A 21,254-nucleotide genomic window follows, 5' to 3' on the forward strand; every position below is an offset into this window, starting at 1 on the left:
GTCTTCTATTAAGCCAGACACCAAAGAGATGTGCAAAAATGTAAAATGATACCACTCTTCTCACTGAATTATTGTTTTGGAAAACAAATTATTTTTCATAAAAATGTGTTTTTATGTTAATAAATAATGGGTTTATTGTGATTTTTAATGAATTAGTAAACATGTTTTAAATTTCTGTTTTAATTTCTAATATGGTAAATATGAATAATATAGCCCACATAAACAAAAAACTCTTTGGAATCCTCAATAATTGTTGAGCATCTAGAAGGTTTCTGACACCAGACAGTTTGAGAACCACTGCTTGAATTATTTTCTTAAAGCAAACTCATTTTATCATGTTGCTCCTCCATTTATAAACCACTGCTGTCCAGAGGATAAAGAGCCTAATATTTAGCAAGGCCCTCAAGGCCATCCATTGCAGCTTTCTCTCTTCACAAGGGTTACCCCCACCTTACTACCTCACTACCCACCCCCATACACCCTGTGCCCCATCCAGCCACCCCCAGCATAGGTTGCCTAAGCCAACTGCATTGGTTTTGCATTGTTCCATTTGACCAGGTTTCCTGGGATACCCTTACCTGTGGGGTCAAGTTAAGGTTGGCCACAATAGAAATCTGCGTGAAATTTGGAAGCAGGAGTGAAGCCTGAGCATTACACATGAAAGGCACTGTCACAGCTCCTACACGTTGTCACTGATCACCTAACTTACCTAGTTTGTGAGGGCAGAGGTGGACTCACATCTCCCCAGCTCCCCCCAGCCTCCACCCTTAGTTCCTGAGTGTGTGTGTGCAGCTCCTGGGTGAAGAGCACCAGCCAGGTGAAGAACAGGTTTCAGTTCATCCTCCCAGGTGCCAGTGTGTCCTTGCTTCCCCTCACGTCAGCACTATGGCAACCCCAGGTCCACCACCAGCAGCAGAGGCGATGCCTTCTGTCGACCTCCTCATCAGCTCCTTTCATGGTCCTTGCTAAGTGATTTTTCTCTGCTCCTCCATCTGAGCCCTGCCAGACCTCTGCAGCCCAAGCCATTCCCACAACTCTGCCAGGTCTGATCCCTACAGTAAATCCATTATTCCATGTCATTCATAATAGCCTCACTTCCCTGTTCACAACTAATTCATACTAAGGCTCCAGGGATCTTTCCCCTCCTATCTAATGGAATACCTATTTTATTTTAGTTTTAACTGATTTGAGAGAGAGAGAGAGAGAGAGAGAGAGAGAGAGAGAGAGAGAGAGAGAGACATTGATTTGTTGTTCCACTTATTTATGAATTCATAGATTGATTCTTGTACATGCTCTGAATGGGGATTAACCTGAAATCTCGGTGTATCAGGACGATGCTCTAACAAACTGAACCTAACCATGGCTGGGACATAAATTTTATCTTTCCTAAATCAACCCAGAGTCTCAAAAGCCCTTTAAAACTATTATCACAAACTCACAACCCAGGTGGATATGACCCTTGTCTTCCTTGTGTCCACACTGCGCGCAGCACATACATGAAGCTCTCCACCTGTAATGCTTTATGAACTCAGTTTTCCTGTGTCTGCAAACTCTCTGAGATCAGAGATAGGATCTCACGATCTATATCTCTGTATCCCCATTCTCTGGAACAAATGCCTGTTTGTTAAATGACCTGAACACAGGGGAGGCAGAGTACATGCGACACTGTGGATTTCTAAATGTCAGACGTGGGGAAAGAGGATGGATGAGAAAGGGTAGGGTTGAAAAATTCCATTTTTCTAAGCTGGAGGGTCTGCATAGAGTCTACAGTTTTTAAAGTCTCCTGGGCATAATAAGACTTACTAGAAAGCTTGTGAAAGTGCAGATTCCTAGTGCCACAGCTATTCTGTGAATATGTGGTATTTCAGATATTCTGATTTAGCTGGTTTAGGGCAGGGCCTAGAACTCTTCAGTTTAACAAGACACAGCATTCTGACGAAGGGGATCCTGGAAACACACCTTATGAACCATGAGCACAAAGAATATCGTGGAAGAAGGGCTGCTTAGGGTAGCGACTTTTAAACTGGGCTGTTCTGAATCAGTTGGTAGGGGGAGATAGGGAAAGCAAGGAAGACTTGATAAAAATGCAGTGTCCCAGGTCCCACCCAAATCTTCAGAATCTGAGTTGCTTTGAGAGTAGAGTGGTGGGTGTCCAGTGGGCTGAGGGTCAGGAAACTTGACTCCTCTGGCTTAACTGCTTCATCAAAAGAACCCGGGGCACGGGGCATTAACTTCCTATCTTCATCTGATCATCTAAACTCACCCCTGAACTTTCCATCTACAAAGCAGAGACCACATGGTGGCCCTGGATGTAAACGATGAACATATTTAAGGAAAGGCCCTTTAGGGAGTCATATAAAAGGATCCTAAGGAGATGAAACTTTTGAAAAAATACTGAATTGACAAACTAACAACTGATTCATAGAAAGGACCAAAAGCTGGAAGATAAGCATCCCTCCTAATTTTTCCAGAGTTTAACTGTCCCCACTGTGCCTATTGGCTCCCTCTCCAGTTGTTCCCTCACATAATCTAGACCTGCACCACCCAATTCAGTAACTGCTAGGCACATGTCCCTACCGAGCGCTTGAGATATGGCTAGTGACACTGAGGAGCTAAATGTTTAACTTTGTGAATAATTTAAATTTAAATCTAAAAACGAATACTCGATTCAGTAACTGGAAAACGTTTACGTAGAGTTGAAACAACTTGGCTACGTAAGTCTGCTTTTTCAACTGTAAATCTTATGAATTCTAAATACAGGTCAAGTGTTTCTGATGAAAATTGAGCGCTCAGGTTCCATGTGCTGTAAGTATAAAACACACACCGGATTTCAAAGACTCAGATGAGAAAATAATTCAATAAATTTCAACTTGACTATATGTTCAAGTGATAATCTTGGATATGTGGGGTTAAGTAAAATATATTACTAAAATTAATTTCACCTTTTTCATTATACATGTCTAACGTGGCTATTGGAAATTTTTTAATGACACGAGTAGCTAGCATTATATTTCTATTGGAAAGTTCTAGTGAAGAATGTGTAGAATGTGACTATCAAATGTTGTCACTAAATATTTTGAAATCATACTTAAGGGAGGGAAATGAGGACCCTTCAGAGGGCTACAGGCTGATTCCACGGACACACTCAATTTGGAAATGCAATATTTTCAGGGTCTCATCCCTTCCCTCCTCCACCCACTATGGAGCAGCCTTCAGGGCAGCTGATGAGCCCCTTCCAAAAAGTAGCCATAGGATTTTCAAGTCCCAGTCTGGTATTTGCACACTTTGAGCACCCTCTTCATTCAGCAGCCTTACTTCAAATGACTTTGGCTTATTTAAAAACACCTGACCCACTCCAAACCAGCTGAGAATTAACATTGATGAGAATGTTCAAAACATTTTGAATAGAGGCAACAGCATCCCTCTCTCCAAAGGGGCCAGTTTTGAAGCCAACCACACTCTGTAGGTAGAATTCTGGCATGTTTGTTACATAAATTATCAAACAGAAAATGTCATTCTTTTATAATCCCTTCTATGGGTCTCATCTATCTGAAAGCTGCTTGGGTTGTAATTTGCCATTTTATCAGGTGTTGACTTGCACGTTGAAACAGAGGCTTTTAACTCAGGGTCCATAGTCCCCCAGGGTGTCCATGGCTAGAATGCAGGGGATCCACAACTGTGGAATGCATTTTCTGATTTTTTTCCATTGATCTCCAAAGGGAATCCGAGCCCTAGCTGGTTTGGTTCAGTGGATAGAGTGTCAGTCAGCCTGCGGACCAAAGGGTCCTGGGTTCGATTCCGGTCAAGGGCATGTACCTTGGTTGCAGGCTCCTCCTTGGCCCGGGCCCTGGTCAGGGCTTGTGCGGGAGGCAACCAATCAATGTGTTTCTTTCATTTCCATGTTTCTCTATGTCTTTCCCTCTCTCCTCTACTAAAAATCCATGGAAAAATATCCTTGGGTGAGGATTTACAAAACAAAAAAAAAGAGGGGCGGGGAGAGGGGAATCTGACATTTCCTTTCATTTTAAAGGCAAACAACAGATTACACTACTATTATCAGTATCTATCATGTCACCAATAAAACTCACAGCTTTTAAAAAATATGACAACACAGTTGTTCCAGAAATCCTGAAATGTCATTTATACACATCATGACTTTAAGAGCATTAGAATTCATTCTTCTGACTATAGACTCTCACAATACACAGAGGCAACAATTGGCCACCTTCTCACCTGGTCACAAAGCGGGCAGCTGCATCTCCTCACTGTGACCCCCACATCTACGGTGCTTTACGGTCTTCCCTGCCTACACTCGTCTGTTCTTTATGGATTCATGAAAAGAAGTCAGCCATTTAAATTATTTGTTGCAGTTGTGCAAAACTGAACAATACCAATGAGAATTTTTAATTCTCCTAAGTTATCATTGTCTTTTGAAATGTGACAGGCATGTGGGCCATAAGTCTAGACCAGGCAAGTTCAAACACATCAGATGGGTAAGTTAACTACTGAAGTGTTATTTAAAGTAAATTCTAAAAACGTTTTTGACAGATTGGGCAGAGATGTAGGTCATGCAAAATACTGTAAGTTCTGTGAGACTCAGTGTGTTTTGTGTATTTTTTTGTTTTTGCAATCCTATATACTTACAAGAATATAGGATCCTATATACTTTACATCTAAAAACATTTTTACATTTAATGTAAACAAATTTTTAAAAAGAAGAAGGGGTACATAGGTTTCTCTAGACTTCTGAAAGGAAAAGCAGTTAAAGAAAACCTGCCCTCCCCCTGGCAGTGGGCAAGGAGACACCTGATTGGTGGTGTTGCTCATATCAATCAGGGGCAAAGCAGACATGCAGTCCTTAGTTCATCCTAGCTTGATGCCTGTCTTGGTGGCCAGAGCTGTTTCATGCCTGAGGCACATTAAAAAAATAAAAATAGAAAAAATAAAACCTGCCCTAGGTATTACATGACTAATCCTAGAACCTTGACTAGCCATGTGTTTTTAGCTAGAGACGCCTGCTGCATGTGGAATCTGCAAATGTTACCTCTCAGTGGTCACAGTCATGCTCACACTTCCCACTCCACCCACAACTGAGTAGAAAGAAGGCTTCTCTGTATTCCTCCTCTGTTGTCAGTACACACACAAAGGTAGAGAAAGGAACGTGAGTTTTTTTTTTAAAGTCATGGTGCACAATTTCACATGCAAAAAGCCCTTGATGATGATGATGATTTAGAGGGTTTGAAGCCTGAAAAGCAAGTAGTCACTTCCTAGTAACTTAATAAATTGCCACCAATTTTTCTAGAAACCAGCTGACTCTCCCACCTTCAATATGAACAGGAGTACTTGGGGAACTCAAATCTTACCTGTTATTATTACTGAAGCTATTTCCCTCTGTCGGTTGAATACAATATGCATGTAGATTTAGAAACACCACAGCACCTACCACTTAAAAAGAAAGCTATGCATGGTTTCCACAGTAATATCGGGCTAGGCAGAAGAAAGTGATGCATACTGGAGGCCCATATTTCTCAGCACTGTTGTCCCAACATTTAGAAACATCCCGGCATAAAAACAGGGCTGTCGCTTTTAGAAATTTTGTTCTGGGTTTTTTTAAACACCAAAAACAAGATTCAGCCACAATTTAATATTGTCAATACATGTTCTTCATTATACAACTGGCACGCCAACTGTTACCTAAGCACTTCAGATTCTTCAAATCCCACACCCACACATTCTGAACTCATCTGCACCCAGAAATGAATAAAGATGAATAGCATCTTGAGGAAACAGCTTCTCCATTCTCAAATGGCAAAGCCATGGAGCAAATGCCTTGTAGAGTCTGTACGATGTCTCAGACGGATGAGGAAGAAACCTAAAGCCACCATGCTTTCAGAAAAATCGCATCTTTCTATGTAACCTGCCAATCAGGGATTTAAAATGAAAAGGTGCCCCAGAAGTCCTTTCCAATATTGAGGTGCTATGATTCTCCCATAAATAAAGCACTTTTTGTTTTTGTTTTGCTAAACTTAAGTTAATTGGGTTTTGGTAGGTCAGCAGACCAACTCAGCCAGCATCATTTGCTTGCATGCTGGGTAAACAGAAAACCATACTGACTGTATTTATTTTACTATCATTACATCTCTGTGGGGTGAGATGGTAAAAAAGTGCAAGCTGTTAAAAGCTTGATTTTATATAAGTATATTTATTTACATATATGTGCAATTATAAGAAGAACTGAATTGATTGATCACACACATGTTACATATATAACATACATATACATATGTTACATATATAACACACACACACACACACACATACAATATACTTAAAATAATTATTTCCCTTCATCTCAAACCATGATTTCAGGAAATCCCTAACACTTGAATGGTTTTCCAAATGTTTGTTCATAAATTGGATGTTTTCACTCCATTTATTAGTATTCATTCATTCATTCAACAAGTAGCTATGAGTGCCTATTATGTGAAAGGCTGGTGGTGAACATCAGGTATAGTGCTACAAAAACGGGTACATTTTTGTTCAAAGAGATGTTTCACAAGGTGGCTAGAAACCCAATCTAACCTATAATAACTTCCTATATCAGTCAGCCTAGGCTGCCATACCAGAATACCATAGACTGGGTAGAACAGAAATTTATTTCTCACAGTTCTTGAGACTGGAAGTCTAAGATCAAGGACCAACTCCTCAGGTTGCAGATGGCCATGTTCTTGCTGTTTCCTCACATGGCCTTTCCTCTGTGTTTTAGGTGGAAAGAGAGGAAGCAAGCTCTCTGGTCTCTTCTTATCAGGGCACTACTACCATCATGAGGTCCCCACCCTGATGAACTCATTTAAACCCAATTACCTTTCAAAGGCCCCTCCTTCAAATACTGTCACATTAGGAGTTAGGGCTCTAACACTTCCTTAATAACAAAAGTGTTATTTCACCTATAATGTTAATTCAATAGACCTACATGTTTCCAATTCATCTCAGAATAGTGGGATGCTGGCTCCTCTGGGGTCCGGCACCTGCAGTGGATAAGGGGGACAGAGTCCCGGCCACCAACGGGGAAAGAGTTCTGCAGGAGCATCAGACACCTCGGTACTGAGAGTCCAGGGAGCTTAGGGCTTGGAAGAGAATGAACTAGACCCTGAGGCTCAGGTCAGCTCCTGAAGCAGAGGTGGTAAGATCTGTGCAGTGGGGCCAAAATCCATAACTGATGTGCTTGTGTAAATCAGGTATCTGTATTTCAAGGCCTGCCTGCATCTTTGAAGCTTCTCAGGATCAAGCTCAATCAAGCAATCCAACAAAACACATAATGATAACACAAAATCAGAATGACACAGATATTCAAGCCTGGGTTTTTGCAAAGCTGCAGTTACACTGTGCTTTTAACCAGGTCTGATAGAGTAGGCTGGATGCATAGCCACCTCTCAGCTGTGTGAACGTTGACATCCACCAAGCTCAGCTCCTCAACTAGAACTAATTCGACTCTTCTAAGGCTCATCATTCCTTTAAAAACCTACATGATCAAAGCCAGCCTGGAATGGAAAGAGATCAAAAAAGGGGAAATTACGCAAATGCAGGTGCAGATTTTGACATGAGCTGGACTAACACGTAGGGCTGATTTCTCAGAGAACCCCTCCTCACCTCAGAGAAACAATCAACACACACCACGCAGAGGCGGCGTGTGCCTTTCCCCCATGATTCTGGACCCAGGCAGGAGCAATCAATAACTTTTAGCTGGATCTCTGACATACAGACTTCCAAAATGAATGTCAAGCTCCTTGTGATGTTTTTAACAGAAGGAAGGGGAAAAACGACTCCTACATTTCTCTTCCCCCATCTACTGTTAAAATTAAAAAGGCAGGTGAGGACATTCGGGAATATTTGGGTGTGATTCAAATAAGGCTTGGTGCTGCACTAAGTGTAGGGCTCTGCCACAGCATGTAGGGCTGACAAATAATTCCAAAGCTTGTGTGATTCTTTGCAAGAGCTTTTATCTCCATGGTCCAAAGGCTCCTCACAGCACGGTATGTAGGACAAGAAATATGATAGCCATTTGGCAGAAAACTAGGGCTCAGAGAGCTTAAGGACTCTCACCTGTGGTCATACAGCTAATGGCAGAATTATATTAAAAATCAGGCATTCCAATTGTAGACCTTATCTTAATATATATATATATATATATATATATATATATATATATATATATATATAATTGATATCAGAGAGGAAGGGAGAGGGAGAGAAAGAGAGAGGGAAACATCAATGATGTCAGAGAATCATTGATTCGCTGCCTCCTGCATGCCCCACATTGAGGATTGAGCTTGCAACCTGGGCATGTGCTCTAACCTGCAATTGAACGGTGACCTCCTGGTTCATAGGCTGATGCTCAACCACTGAGCCACGCAGGCCAGGCTGTAGACCTTATCTTTCTACAAGCTTGCGAACCTAGGACTCCACTCTCCACTGGGGGCTGAATAGAGCCTGTGGGTGTGTTTTGCTGTTAATTGAATTAGTTCTACCATTAAACATTAGGAGCTTTCACATAGAAATCTGGATTTCTGACTGTTGGGGGGAAAAATTCAAAGGTCTGACCTGTACTGGTGCAGGCAACAGAAACAGAGGGCACTGCAGCTCACTTTCCCGTGGATTTTGTGATAACCCAAATATAATCAAAGACCTTCCTGCTCCCTCCATGATCTCGTACTCAGCCACATACAATTCTGTGCTCAAATGACTTCCCTCCTCCTGGGATGCCTCTGTCCTGCCAGTTTGGGGTGTGTGTGTGTGTGTGTGTGTGTGTGTGTGTGTGTGTGTGATCAATCAATTCAGTTCAAATGCCCCTGGCTCCATGAAGTCAATTTCAATATCTCTGAAAAAACTAACCAGGCTTTGTTTGAGGCTCTTGTGCTTGTTTTACTGAACCTCTTTTCACATCACATGAGTATATTCAATGCTGGGCACATAGTAAGCAATAAATAATATTGTGATAATTCCTAAAACAAAGACTAAATCGTATTTCTCATGTGCCAGATGCCATTCAAAGCACCTTATGCATATTAATTCATTTAAGCCTCACAACTACCTATTATTATACCCATTTTACATAGAGAAAACGGAGGCATATTAAAGGTTAGGAAAATTTCCCCAAGTCACTCACTCAGCTATTAAGTGGCAGAAGAGAAATGAGAACTGAGTCTGTCTATTTCTGAATAGATGGGTGGATGGTTAGTGGACGAACAGTTGGGTGGAAGGGAAGGAAAGAAGGAGAGAGAAAGAGAAGGATTGAGGAACAGATGAACCACCAGGAATGGGGAACGGCAAACTAAATGGAGAGAGATGTGAAGGAGCACTTTCTATTATAGAAACTTCAAGTCTTTTGGCGAGGTGGGGCCAGTGCTCTGTGTTGGTAAATTTTAACAACAAACTCTTGGTGGGGGGAGGGGTGAAGGGGGAGCACTTCTCTGAAGTGTCTGATGGTTTCTGTGGTGTAAATCAGCTATCATAGCTGATTTCAAGCTACCAGAGTTGGAAAGAAGACTCATGAACAATCACCTGTGCTAACCAGCTGTAACACATCAGGCCACAGGATATGCCAAGGAAAATGACAGATGAAGTGACAGGCAGGACCAGGTGAGGAAGGACCTATTAAATCATACCATGGGGTTAATCCTCCTCTATGCAACCAGGAGTCATTCAGAAGTTGTTAATAGGGAGTGACATGATTTATGGTTATAAAGAGTTAGACACAGGATGGATACACAGTCAACATTTTAGAAACCCCTATTCCTCTTTCCTATATCTTTCCTGAGTAACAATGATTGCTGCAAGAAAGTTTATCAATGGTTCCATTTCTTTCCTAGTCTATCTCTTTACCTGTCAGGTATTTTCCCCTCCACCTCCCCACTCCCAACACCCTATTCTAGGCTCCCACATGTGCTCCAGGTGTCTTAGACCCTCAGGGTCATAGTGTCCACCTATCATTGTAGCACCTGTGGCATGTAAGGGCTGGGCGGCCTAAGCAAAGAAGTGGGTCTGAACCAGCTTAAACACAGAAGCCACCATATGAGTATAAATAAAACAATGCCAGACACATCTTTGACATTACAGAGCATAGAGCTTGAATGGGCTTTAGGAACCATTTAGCTTCCAATCATCCTCTTGCTGGGGGAGAGGCAATCAATTTAACCAGCCCAAGGCCATCAAGCTGGTTAAAACCAAAGCCTGGAATTAGAACCAGGTCGCCTGGTTCCCAGTCAAAGACTCTACATGCACATAAAGAGAGTGTGTTCTTAGATCTGGCCTTCCCCCTGCTGCATCAAAAGCTTTCTTAAAAGATCTTTTTCTTCTATTGAGCAGGTTCCACTTCACCAATTAGAACAGACAGAAACATGATGATATCTGGGAGCAGGGGCATCCTGTCATCCTCCCCCAACACAGTATTATTGATGAAATCACAGCCCCAACGATTTCATCAACAATACAAATCAGGTATTTTCATATCCTGTAATGATGTCACAGCAATATGTATGCTCATCCCTCCTTCAAAATGATGTAGCCTTTGGTCCCACCATTAGATCTGGACAATATGAGCCACCTGTTTAGGAAACTCTGCATGGCCACAGTGCCCTCCCTATCCCTCAAGGCCTTATTGTCCAATTTAAGAATTCTCTAGATCTTGGTCTTTTTCATCCACCTGCCTGTACCGAGGCAAGTTCCTGATAACGAGGAAGTGGGTAGAGAAAGGAAGCAAACCTTTAAAAGCCATTGTGGACCCTCTGCTTTGAAAAAGCTTGGTAGAGAGAAAGTTACAACTGTTGGCTGAAATGCAATATAGTCTGATAGTTGAACTTCACTACAGGTGAAATTGGCCAAGTTTACAGGGCATCTGGCCAAGGGGGCCACTGGAAACTGAAATGCAGGTCAATGTTCACCCAGCCAGAAGCCGGAGCCTGCTGCCCCAATGAAGCCCATTTTCCAGTTCTTACCAAGGCACCCCATAAGCTGGCTGTGGTCCTGACATGTGTCCCTCTTTCAGCTAAAGCTATTCTCCACTTCCAATGCCAGTCAGTATCCACAACCATCATCTGTATGAACAGGGCAGAGAGATCCAATTCCTTGGGCCAGAGAAGTGAAAACTGGTCTGGTGAGAAAGATCCCAGAGAGGGACAAGCTGCTAAGAGGACTTATGTCACAGTTTTCCCCGTCCAATTCATACTTGCTGTTTCAGGGTAACAACTGGGATCCCTTTCATTCTCAAAAATACTCCAGTTGTAGATAGTAAATTAGACGGTCACCCCAGTCCAGGGGCCTTGGGGTGGCAGACCTCCAAAAACCTATCAGTAGAATTCAAGGGATCCATAAACTCAAATGGAAAACTGTCACACATTTGTTTGTGAGCCATGAGTGACAATTTAGCATTTCATTGTATGATGAATGCAGGCCACAAACCTCAAATGGCAGTAGCAGCCCCAACGATTTCATTAACAAATCAGATATTTTCATATTATAGCACAGTTCCTGCAATGATCTCATAGCAGTATGTATGCTCATTCCTTCTTCAAAGTGATGGTAGCCAGTGGTCCCAAATTAGATCTTGTTATAAAGACATGAATAGGTCACATTGTTTTATATATTCGATATCATTATCTCAATAAAATTTGTACTACAATCTTCTATATTACATTTCATGCATTTAAACACATCATTCTGGCTAGCCTCAGCCTGTCAGACCATCAAAGGGCACCAAGACATAAACAGGATTAAGAGCCCTGGTCCTGGTGATTGAGAAGCCACATTAACAAGGGACAGGGGAATGTGAGAAAGAGACAGCATCCCCTAGCTGAGGAGGCAGCCTGCCTTTGAGTTATCTAGACCATGGGGAATTATTTAGCAACGCTATTTTTTTTTTATACACACCTCTTCTTCTTTATCACTCCTATTAGCCTTATTTATCTTCTCTTATTTTTATGCCTTTCTTTTTCTTATCTTTCAATTTCAGCTTACTCTCAAACACCTCTTCATTTTCCTGTGCCAATCACTGGTTTCTCTTCCTTTGGGTGGTTTGTTTTCCCTGATTGCCTGCCTCTCTCATCCCTCCCCCTTTCCTCTAACGCCCATCCCCAGCTGCTTCTCCAGTTACCTCCCTGGACCCTCTTGACCTGGTTGGCAATCAGCCATCCTCTTTCATGAGTTTTATAGCAGATACTTTGGGCACCAAGTGTCTATACTATCCCTTCCAATAGAGAAGGGTATTAATTTTGTTTCTAGACTCACCACCCGAATAAACAACTATGAAACATTATGACAGGAGGCCACATAACTTTGTAAACTCAAGTTTGAATATAACTTGTAGAAAGGATGGAAAACATTTCTTCTTGATAATTCCTGATGATCAGTCATGTAGGGGAGGTCAGCAGACTGGCTGGGTTCTTCTCATTGCGTAAATTCTCAGTCTAGCAGAAGGAAGCACACTGCTTAGTCACTGCTAACAGGGTGAGCCCTCTGTAGCAGGAATGCTTTTCTAAAGCAGAACTGAGGTTAGAAGATTAGAGGAAAGGCCAGTGTGACTTCATGACCTTTGTGTTTTAGCTTTGGACAAATATACAAATGCACTGTACCTTCTCCCTGCCCCCACCAGGGAGATATTTGCCCTTAAATAGCCATCTCTCCCAGCTAGGTACTGAATACTTAAATGCAGACTGGAAATTCTATCAATGACCCAAGAAAGGAAGAAAGAAGGAAAGGAAGAATGGAAGGAAGAAAGAAAAGAAGGAAGAAAAGAAATACAGAAAAAGGGGAAAGAAGGAAAAAGAAAGGGAGGGAGGGAAGGAAGGAGGAAGGGAAGGAAGGAAGGAAGGAAGGAAGGAAGGAAGGAAGGAAGGAAGGAAGGAAGGAAGGAAGGGGAGGAGGGAAGGAAGGAAGGAAAGAAAAAGAAGAAAAAAGCAAACCAATCTGCATTTAAAACATACTTAGTTTTATCAAGTGTTACTCCATGTGTGAGAATCACTCACAATATTTTATTTTTTATATTTGTTTTTATTTGTAAGGGACAAAGCCTTTTATAAAACCTGAAGTGTAGGAACACTTGCATTGGACTAGTGTTAACATAAAAAGCAGCTCAGAGAGCTTAGGATAAAATAAAACCGTAACTTTTATAAACTGTGCTGATGTGTTCATTTATCCTCTTGAAGAAAAAATGTTTTTTATCAATGTGGTTCTTTTTAATATTTATTCATTTATATTAAATGAATTGTAGGGCCCTTACTGATAAGATATTCCCGTTGGGAAAATAGTATGTTTCAAGCCTTTAAACTCTTGAGAAGATTTAAGACTTTATTCTCATATTAAAAGGCATTTCAGGTGTCACAATTCGCTAAGTTTTTATAAAGCATATACAGCTATAACTAGCATATCAGATATAAGAGCTTCCATCCTGATTCACAACCACTTGTAGAATAAAGCTCATCAAGGTGGCAATCTGCAGATAAATTTATTAATCTTATGCTATTGAAATCTAAATATAGATTAAGATGTTATATATTTATTTAAAATAAAAACCATGAACATAAAGCCTCTCAGGTTCTACTTAGTCATCTTGTTTTGTTTTTTTTTCCCTTTGCTAAGGTCTTCTTCAAACTGCACAGAACCTTATTATTTGGCTTTTCTTGTTATTTAAAAATATATATATTTATTTATTTCAGAGAGGGTGAGAGAGATAGAAACATCAATAATGAGAGAATCATTGATCAGCTGCCTCATCACACCCCACACTGGGATTGAGCCCACAACCTGGGCATATGCCCTGACCAGGAATCAAACTGTGATTTCCTGATTCATAGGTCGATGCCCAACCACTGAGCAACACTGGCCAGGCATGCCTTTTCTTGTTATTAAAATGTGGTTGAGTTCAGATACTCTGGTTCTTGGATTTTTTCATTTTTAAATATCTAACCAAAACTGAGAATTAAATATCTAACCAAAACTATGTATTGCACAAACATACTTATTCATTATGTTCTAAATAAAAGTTTTCTTTTTTTCATAACCCTTTCCCCCCAAAGCATGTTGCTTAATAGAAATTGTTATTCCAACTGTCAACAAACTCATATATATATATATATATATATATATATATATATATATATATATATGATTTAAGATAAATACATACCCACAGAATTTTCCCAGCAGAGTTGTTGTGTTTGCCCTTTAATACTACCCCACACAGAAGTAAAATAAGTAGAGGGTACAAGGGAGGCTACAGCTAACTCCCCTATCCTCCCTGGAAAAGCTAGGAATTGGAATCCAAGATGTATATCCAGGTGCAAAAAGATTCTCTTGCTGTGGTTCCTACAGATAGACCATTTCCTTTAGATTTTGTCATGCTTGATTTCAATGTTACATCTTTTTACTCGAACACCCCTGTAATACAACTAAAGAGTATCCCGCCTTCACAGAGTACCCTTGTGGGATGATCTGATGTTTAACAGTTTTTCCTGAAGAATGGGCCAGCTGGTGCATATTTCCCCCACTTACATTGTAAAGACCATGTTCGTTTCTAATGCATTCTCTAGAAAGTAAATGCTTTCCTTGAGATAACTGGGGATGTTGGGATTCAGATCAGCCAACCCAATACAGAGGGCAGACTGAGGTGGTGGAAAGCAAGGAAAGGGAGAAGAGCATCTCTTGAGCAGGGTCTCTATGGCCATTTCTGTCACCCCAAAGCCCTGGGTCAGCCAAGCCCCTACTCCCTGACCCCATGCCTCCTTAACAGCACTGCTCCCTCACCGTCCCCTTTTCCTCCTCCACCCCTAGTTACTGCTAGAGGGCCTCTGACCTGGCTTGTCACAGCATCAGGGATGAAAATCCTGTCCTGGTGACATAAATGCACCAAGTTTCCACTATATGCCTGTAATTCTTACCCCCACCCCCAAAGTGATTCTGAGAAACAGGCTTTTCCCTCCCTCCTCTCTGTTTACTCTAGCTGACTGTTGATTTATCTCCAGGGGGAGTTCATCTTGGTAATACAGCCACAGAGAGCAGACATGGGATGTTCTTAGAAACCAGATTTCTGTCCTACAAGAATGCCGAGAGCCGTGGTTGGCAAACTGCGGCTCGCGAGCCACATGCGGCTCTTTGGCCCCTTGAGTGTGGCTCTTTCATAAAATACCACGGCCTGGGCGAGTCTATTTTGAAGAAGTGGCGTTAGAAGAAGTTTAAGTTTAAAAAATTTGGCTCTCAAAAGAAATTTCAATCATTGTACTGTTGATATTTGGCTCTGTTGACCAATGAGTTTGCCGACCACTGGCCTGGGGGTACATGGGAACCCTAAGCCCCTGGAGAAAGCTCCCTTTGTCAAGGGCCTCAATGGGTGAGAAAGGAGCAAAGAACTATTTTTTCCCCCTTTCTGAGCCCCAAGTATGTTTGGCCTCAGATTTACATCAGCCTCAATTTAACCCAAGGGTCAGAAATCCAAAAGAAATAACAACACATAATTTCATTGGGTTCAAAAGGATTTTTTCCCCCCTTTGATGTGCTACATTTTCTCAGCAATAATTGGGAATGGGGCAAGAAAGACCTACTCAACGTGACAGAAGAACTTTGCTAAAATGGTTGGGAGTCCATTTAATTTTTATTTAGAATCATCTAAAAAGGCTGCATGGTTAGTTGATTTAGTTGATTTGAAGATATAAATATTCCACTGCAATCTTTTGCAAAACAGGCAATTTGTGGTGATTTATTCATTATATATGATGGTGACTTTTTCTGGTTATGCTGATTGAGGCATTTATGAAAAATTAGCAAAATGGTCTATTTTTTTAACAACCATTTCCCCTAATTAATTTTAAGAAATAGCAGCAGTGAACATAACGTATTGATGCACAAACACAGTTTATTTTGACCAGGGTCAGAAGACAGAGGTTCTAATACTAGTTACGCTAGGAACACACTGAGTGGCCTTGCCCATCACTGCATCACCTCCCTGCCCCTGGATTGGGAGGGGGGAGATCTGAGCTCCCTTTAGCTCTAATATTCCGTGATTCCATCACTAGAAAGAGATTCATTTGCAGAATACAGTGTCTGTAGTTTCTGACCACACAGGCAATCTCTTCTCACATTTGGATCCCTCCTTCCATTTCTCCTCACATTTCCAAAGGGAATGTCTACCACAGGGTTCAGAAAGGAAGTCCCCTGTCAGCAGCCAGTTCCCTAAGTCTGCTTTCAGTATCAGGATCCCAGCCTACCAAGATCAACCCCAACAGACTCTGAGGGGCGTGAGAAGTACCATCAGTCTCCCCAGTGCCACAGCCATAGGGACTCACAGGCAAGGGCTGGCACTGACAGTACGCCCCTGGGGTTCGGAGTAATGAATGGGCTGGAGGCTCACCCACACTTCCTTGTGGACAGAGGGTGCTTAGTACCAAATAGGGCAGGGAGTGTGGAACACTCCCCGTGTTCTCTACTCGCAAGAGAAACCAGCCCCACCACTTACTGGCTGATGACTACGAGGCAGATCATTTCTCCCTGGCTTAGTTTCCTCACCAATAAAATGGGATTTCATTATCTTCCAGGGTTGTTGTGAGGATTCAAAATAAAACAGTGAACATACACTACCTAGAATAATGTCGGCACAGAGTAAAGACTTGATAAATGCTGGCGCTGGTTATTATTATTCCTACCTGTCTCCCCAGAATAGTTCAACAACCCGATCAAACCACCTTGGTGTGGGTCTTCCTTCAAGAGTCCTCAGAGGACATGCTCCAACTTGTTTCTACTGCAAAGGGAAGTGGCCTGTGCACAAATCCAGGTGGTAAGCACCCCCCCCCCCCAAAAAATACCAGATCCTGGGGCATCCGGAGCTAAATCTTGCCCATTGAGGGATTGAATTCTGGGGTCCTACCTCAGGTAGCCAGGTAATTCAGAAGAAGCCAACGCTCTCTCCCCGACTCAGGAGCTGCACCCGGAGCCAGCTCAGAGGGAATCCCCGGTCCTGCTCCTTGGGGCTCTGAAGCTTGAGGCTGGACTACAGGGAACTCCTTGCTCCTGGGGTGCCCCAAACGGGAGGATCGACCTCAGGACTCCTCCCAGGAGCCCTTGCAAGTAGATGTCTCTTGCGAGAGGGTCTGGCCAAGGCGCGGGGCCCAAAACAGGGAACTGCGTTGAGCTGAGCTTTCTCCCAGTTGGTACAGGAGAGCCGAGATATATCTACCAGGCAACAGCAGAGACGCTTGTGCTCCTAAAAGCCCGCACGTGGTTGGTTTGAACAGAGAGGACCAGAGGGTTTTACAGGCTCCAGATCCACGCAGCCTCCAAATTCTCCTCTTCTAGGTACAGTAGGAACCGAGAGCCGGACTCTCAGCCACAGGCGCCGCCAGGAGGGGCGTGCGCCAACCCGAAGAGAGAAGGGTTAAATGGGGTGCGTTCAGGCTTTACGCAGCGGGTGTGTTCCCCACCAGAATAAACGGGGTCCCGGGGGCTGCCCCGTTTTTGCAATGGCAGGCTAGGCTCCCTCCCGCCAATGCTCTTCCATTCAGATTGCTGGGTTGCAAAGGAGAAAAGAGCCTCGCCTTCCGGCATTGGCCAAAGCGACTGGAACGAGCAAAAGGATCTGCCCAGAAGGGGCTGCAAAGTGGCCAGCCCACCTCCACGCGGGGACCGGGTCTGAGGGGCCTTCCCTCCCCCAAAGCCCACACCCCTTTGCCCAGCACGCCCTGCTCTACTCGGCTCCCCGGGGCTCCCCCACTCCCTTGCTCCGCCCAGGTGCGATTTGCGGAGGGGAGGAGGGAAAGGTGGTTCCCACTGCAGCCTCCGCCCCAGGGCTCGCCTTCAACCGGTTCGGAGGGCTGTCTACTTGCTAGGCGCTGGGGATTCTCTTCCTACCCTGCACAAGCGTCTCCTTGGGGGCCAGGAGTTCCCTCCCACCCTGCGGCTGTGGAGACCTCCTTAACTCCCGCGCACCCGCAGGGAAGGTGGGCGTGGGTCTACAGACCAACTCCGGAGATGGAAGGGCAGAGCAGCCGGCGCCTGAGAAGGAGGGGACCGCGGTCCCCATGGAGCCAGGAAAAGCATCCCTGGTCCATGATCTATTCTAAACCACTCATTCGCCGCCCAAGACACCAACGCATTCAGAATCTCGCCGGGAGGTTTGTCTCTCCTGGAGAGGGAGAGCGCCCCATCCCAGTCACCCAGAAGCCTGCCTTCCCAGGTCCCCGGCCCGCATTCCAGGGCTCCATCCCTCTCTCTGCGCCTCCCAGGTACCCAGCCCCTCCCCCCACTCAGTATTTACACATTCGGGCCAGCACCCTCGGGATTCAAATCCCCTTTCCTGCCTATCAGATGCCTGCTGGGGACTGGCCCCTGGCCCGCATGCATTAGCTGCGCCTTTTTGGTTCCCCCTCTATCAGATCTAGCCCTGACACTCAGTTTCCTTCCCTACCCCTGCGAGCAACCGTTTCCCTCCCAAAACCACTCACTTCACCCACCCTGCACTTGCCTTTCCCAGGGCGCTCAGCTGCAAGCCCCTCCAAGGGTTTCATTACCGAGTTGGGGGTGGCATACGCAAGGATGGAAGGACTCCCCGCCGCGCTGGGCAGAGCCCCCCCCCCCCCCGCACCCGGTGGTCGCAGCCTCCCCCCACTTCCCACCTCCCCTATTCCACCACCTGGGCTCCTGAACTGCCCCTACAGGCTGGATGAGCACTGCCGGGTCTCACACCCTCGCCTGTCTAGCGGTAGCTGCAGGGAGTGAAAAGTCCACTGACCAGAACACAGAGTGAAACGGGCAGATGTACACGGCAAGGGAGGGGGCGGGGAGGGGTGCCCGTGAGAACTAGACGTGCAACTTGCCAGGCATGGGGTGAGCACCGCGCAGGGAGGGGGGGGGGGGGCAAAAGTTTTCAGACGATGGCGTGGTAACCAGCTGCAACGAGCGGAGAGAGAGGGTCGACTCCCCCTTCTTCAGAAGGGGTCTCCCCAAAGTCTGCAGGGGTTTGGACGTGTCTCAGAAGAGGTGTAATAGTTCTCTACCTGCTCGGCCTAGGCACCCGGGCAGAGGGGTGATCCTGCGCTTAGCGAAAAGCAACAGGCGGCCGCACCTTACCTTGCTCCAGTCCGGGGCGGGGGTGACAGCTCCATCCTGGCGGCGCAGGGAGGAGGCTTTGGGTGCGTCTGCCCTGGGGGTGTGGGCTCTTCCAGAACTGCAGCGGCCGCTGTCTGCTACCCGCACCGGACCGCTAGCCGGGGGTTGCCCGCTCCGGACCCGGCGGGCGGGCGGGCAGTGCTGGTTCCCCTGCGGCGGTGGCAGCAGCGTTGGTGCCGGGCGGCTGGAGCGCGGGGTGCGGGCTGGCGGTGCGTGGCTCCGCTGGCGTCCTCTGGTGCCTCCACCCGGCGCGGGTGCGCCCCGGGCAGCCGTGCGGTGCACGGCTTGGCTCCAGCTGCTGCGGTGACCGCTGCAGACCCTGCTCCGGGCGGGAGCCTCGCAGGAGGAGGAGACAAAGACGTGAGGGTGGCGAAGCGCAGCTCGTCCAGATGCAATAGGCTCAGTCACCAGAGGGGAATCGCCTCCAAACCTGGGCTGGGGCGGAGGGAGGAGAGGCGAAGGACTGGAAGAGCAGCAGCGGGGAAGGAACGTGGCAGAGCCCTGCCGCTGCCTCGCCGCCCGTGCGGCCCTCTCACCTCCCAGGTGGGGGTCAGGGATGGAGAGGGAGGGCGGGGGCTGAGCGTTTGCAGCGGGAGGCGAGGAGCGGAGGTGGGAGTGTTAGCACCCTCTACCGCCCTCGCCTTTCCTTCTAACACCCCCTGGCATAGCTGCACTCTCAGGATGCCATGGCCCCATTCTTCTCCTGTTTTCCTAACTACTGAGATCAGAGCTAGATGCAGCTGGCAGGGAAACGAGGCGGTGCGGGGCTGGTTGTCCTCTATTGGGGAAAAAGGAGAATGCTTAAAATCCATTTGACAAATGATCGCCTACTGGGTGCCAAGTACTGTACTAGGTTGTTTGGGGTGGAGGGAAGATGTGTAAGGTGAGATGTCCCCCTGAAGGCTCCATGGGCACACCTCAGAAGGATCCCCTGCAGTTCCTGCAGCCCAAAGTTTGGGGCTGAGTCCGATTCCCTGATCTCTAACCCCAACCAGTTCCGTTTGCATTTTTTCCCCTCGCCTTCCAGGGATAACGGTAAATGTGCAGCTGAAATGGAATCTATACGCCCCTTAAAGCGTGTGTTTTCAGATGAAAGCAAATTATTCGTTTTAGTAATGTTCTTCTTTCATAATTTAAATTATTGATCAGATTTGCACAAAATAAAACCACAAAAAACAAAAAAAACAAAACCAATTTGGGCCAAAGGAACTGTCCTGCCCAGCCATTATAAATACCTCATTTTTCATAGTCTTCACACCTCACCCTTTACCCCAGGCAGAATTAATCTTTCCCCTTTCTTTGCTGTCATAGTTGTGTTTGCCTATCACTCACAGAACTTACATATTTCTAGATTTTAAAAAATAGATTTATATTGCTTCATTCACCTGTATCACCTCCTTCCTTCCTTCCTTCCTTCCTTCCTTCCTTCCTTCCTTCCTTCCTTCCTTCCTTCCTTCCTTTCTCTCTCTCTCTCTCTCTCTCTCTCTCTCTCTCTCTCTCTCCCCCCCCCCCCCCATGGCGACATCCAGCATTCTTTTGTATCTAATGGGTATTCAAGGGAAGCTTAACCAGTTGAAGGTCGTTTTCTCCTTTAAACATAGTTAAATCCCAGTGTCTCTAGAATTAATGGGACTCTGTGATGAAATTTTTAAGAGATTTGGGGGGAGGAGAGGACCTACAGCCCCTTTGGCCTAGAAATGTGAAACTATCTAACTTATTTTTGTTTCTAGGCAATCTTTTTCTCCCACTGACCACCCTACCTCTGTTTGTTGAACTCCCAAAGGCAAAGGAGACCAAGCTATTGCTCAACAGCATAAAGCAAGAGATGTGTACTCAGCTGCCAACCTAGAGCAAACCCATTCCAGGTGAAGAATGACCAAAAATCTTTATCATTTAGTGACCTGTGTCAAGTATGTTAAAAGCTGGTAAGGTCTCCTGATTTCCAGTGACACTCTCTTATTCTGGATGAATTTTATGACAGTTTAGGCAATATTTCATTGCTGAGGGGTTAAAAAATGTGCTGTGTAGTTTAGGGCTATTTAAAATCATTTTTTTAAAAAATTTCTGTCCCCAGAATTTCCTATACATTACGTAAGATAGAAGATAGA

General features: G+C 44.9%; 1 protein-coding gene across 2 annotated transcripts in view; it reads right to left on the bottom strand.

Moving 5' to 3' along the window:
* Nucleotides 1–19,439, bottom strand: part of LRRC3B (leucine rich repeat containing 3B) — an 81,428-nt gene extending 61,989 nt beyond the window's left edge. For both annotated transcript variants that reach the window (XM_079794630.1, XM_079794629.1), the window contains exon 1: nucleotides 19,108–19,439. The gene's annotated coding sequence lies outside the window, so the exon portion shown is untranslated. The remainder of the gene's footprint in view (nucleotides 1–19,107) is intronic.
* Between the last annotated feature and the right edge of the window lie 1,815 nt (nucleotides 19,440–21,254).

The sequence above is a fragment of the Cnephaeus nilssonii genome (assembly GCF_951640355.1).
Source record: "Cnephaeus nilssonii genome assembly, chromosome: 17".
Taxonomy (NCBI): domain Eukaryota; kingdom Metazoa; phylum Chordata; class Mammalia; order Chiroptera; family Vespertilionidae; genus Cnephaeus; species Cnephaeus nilssonii.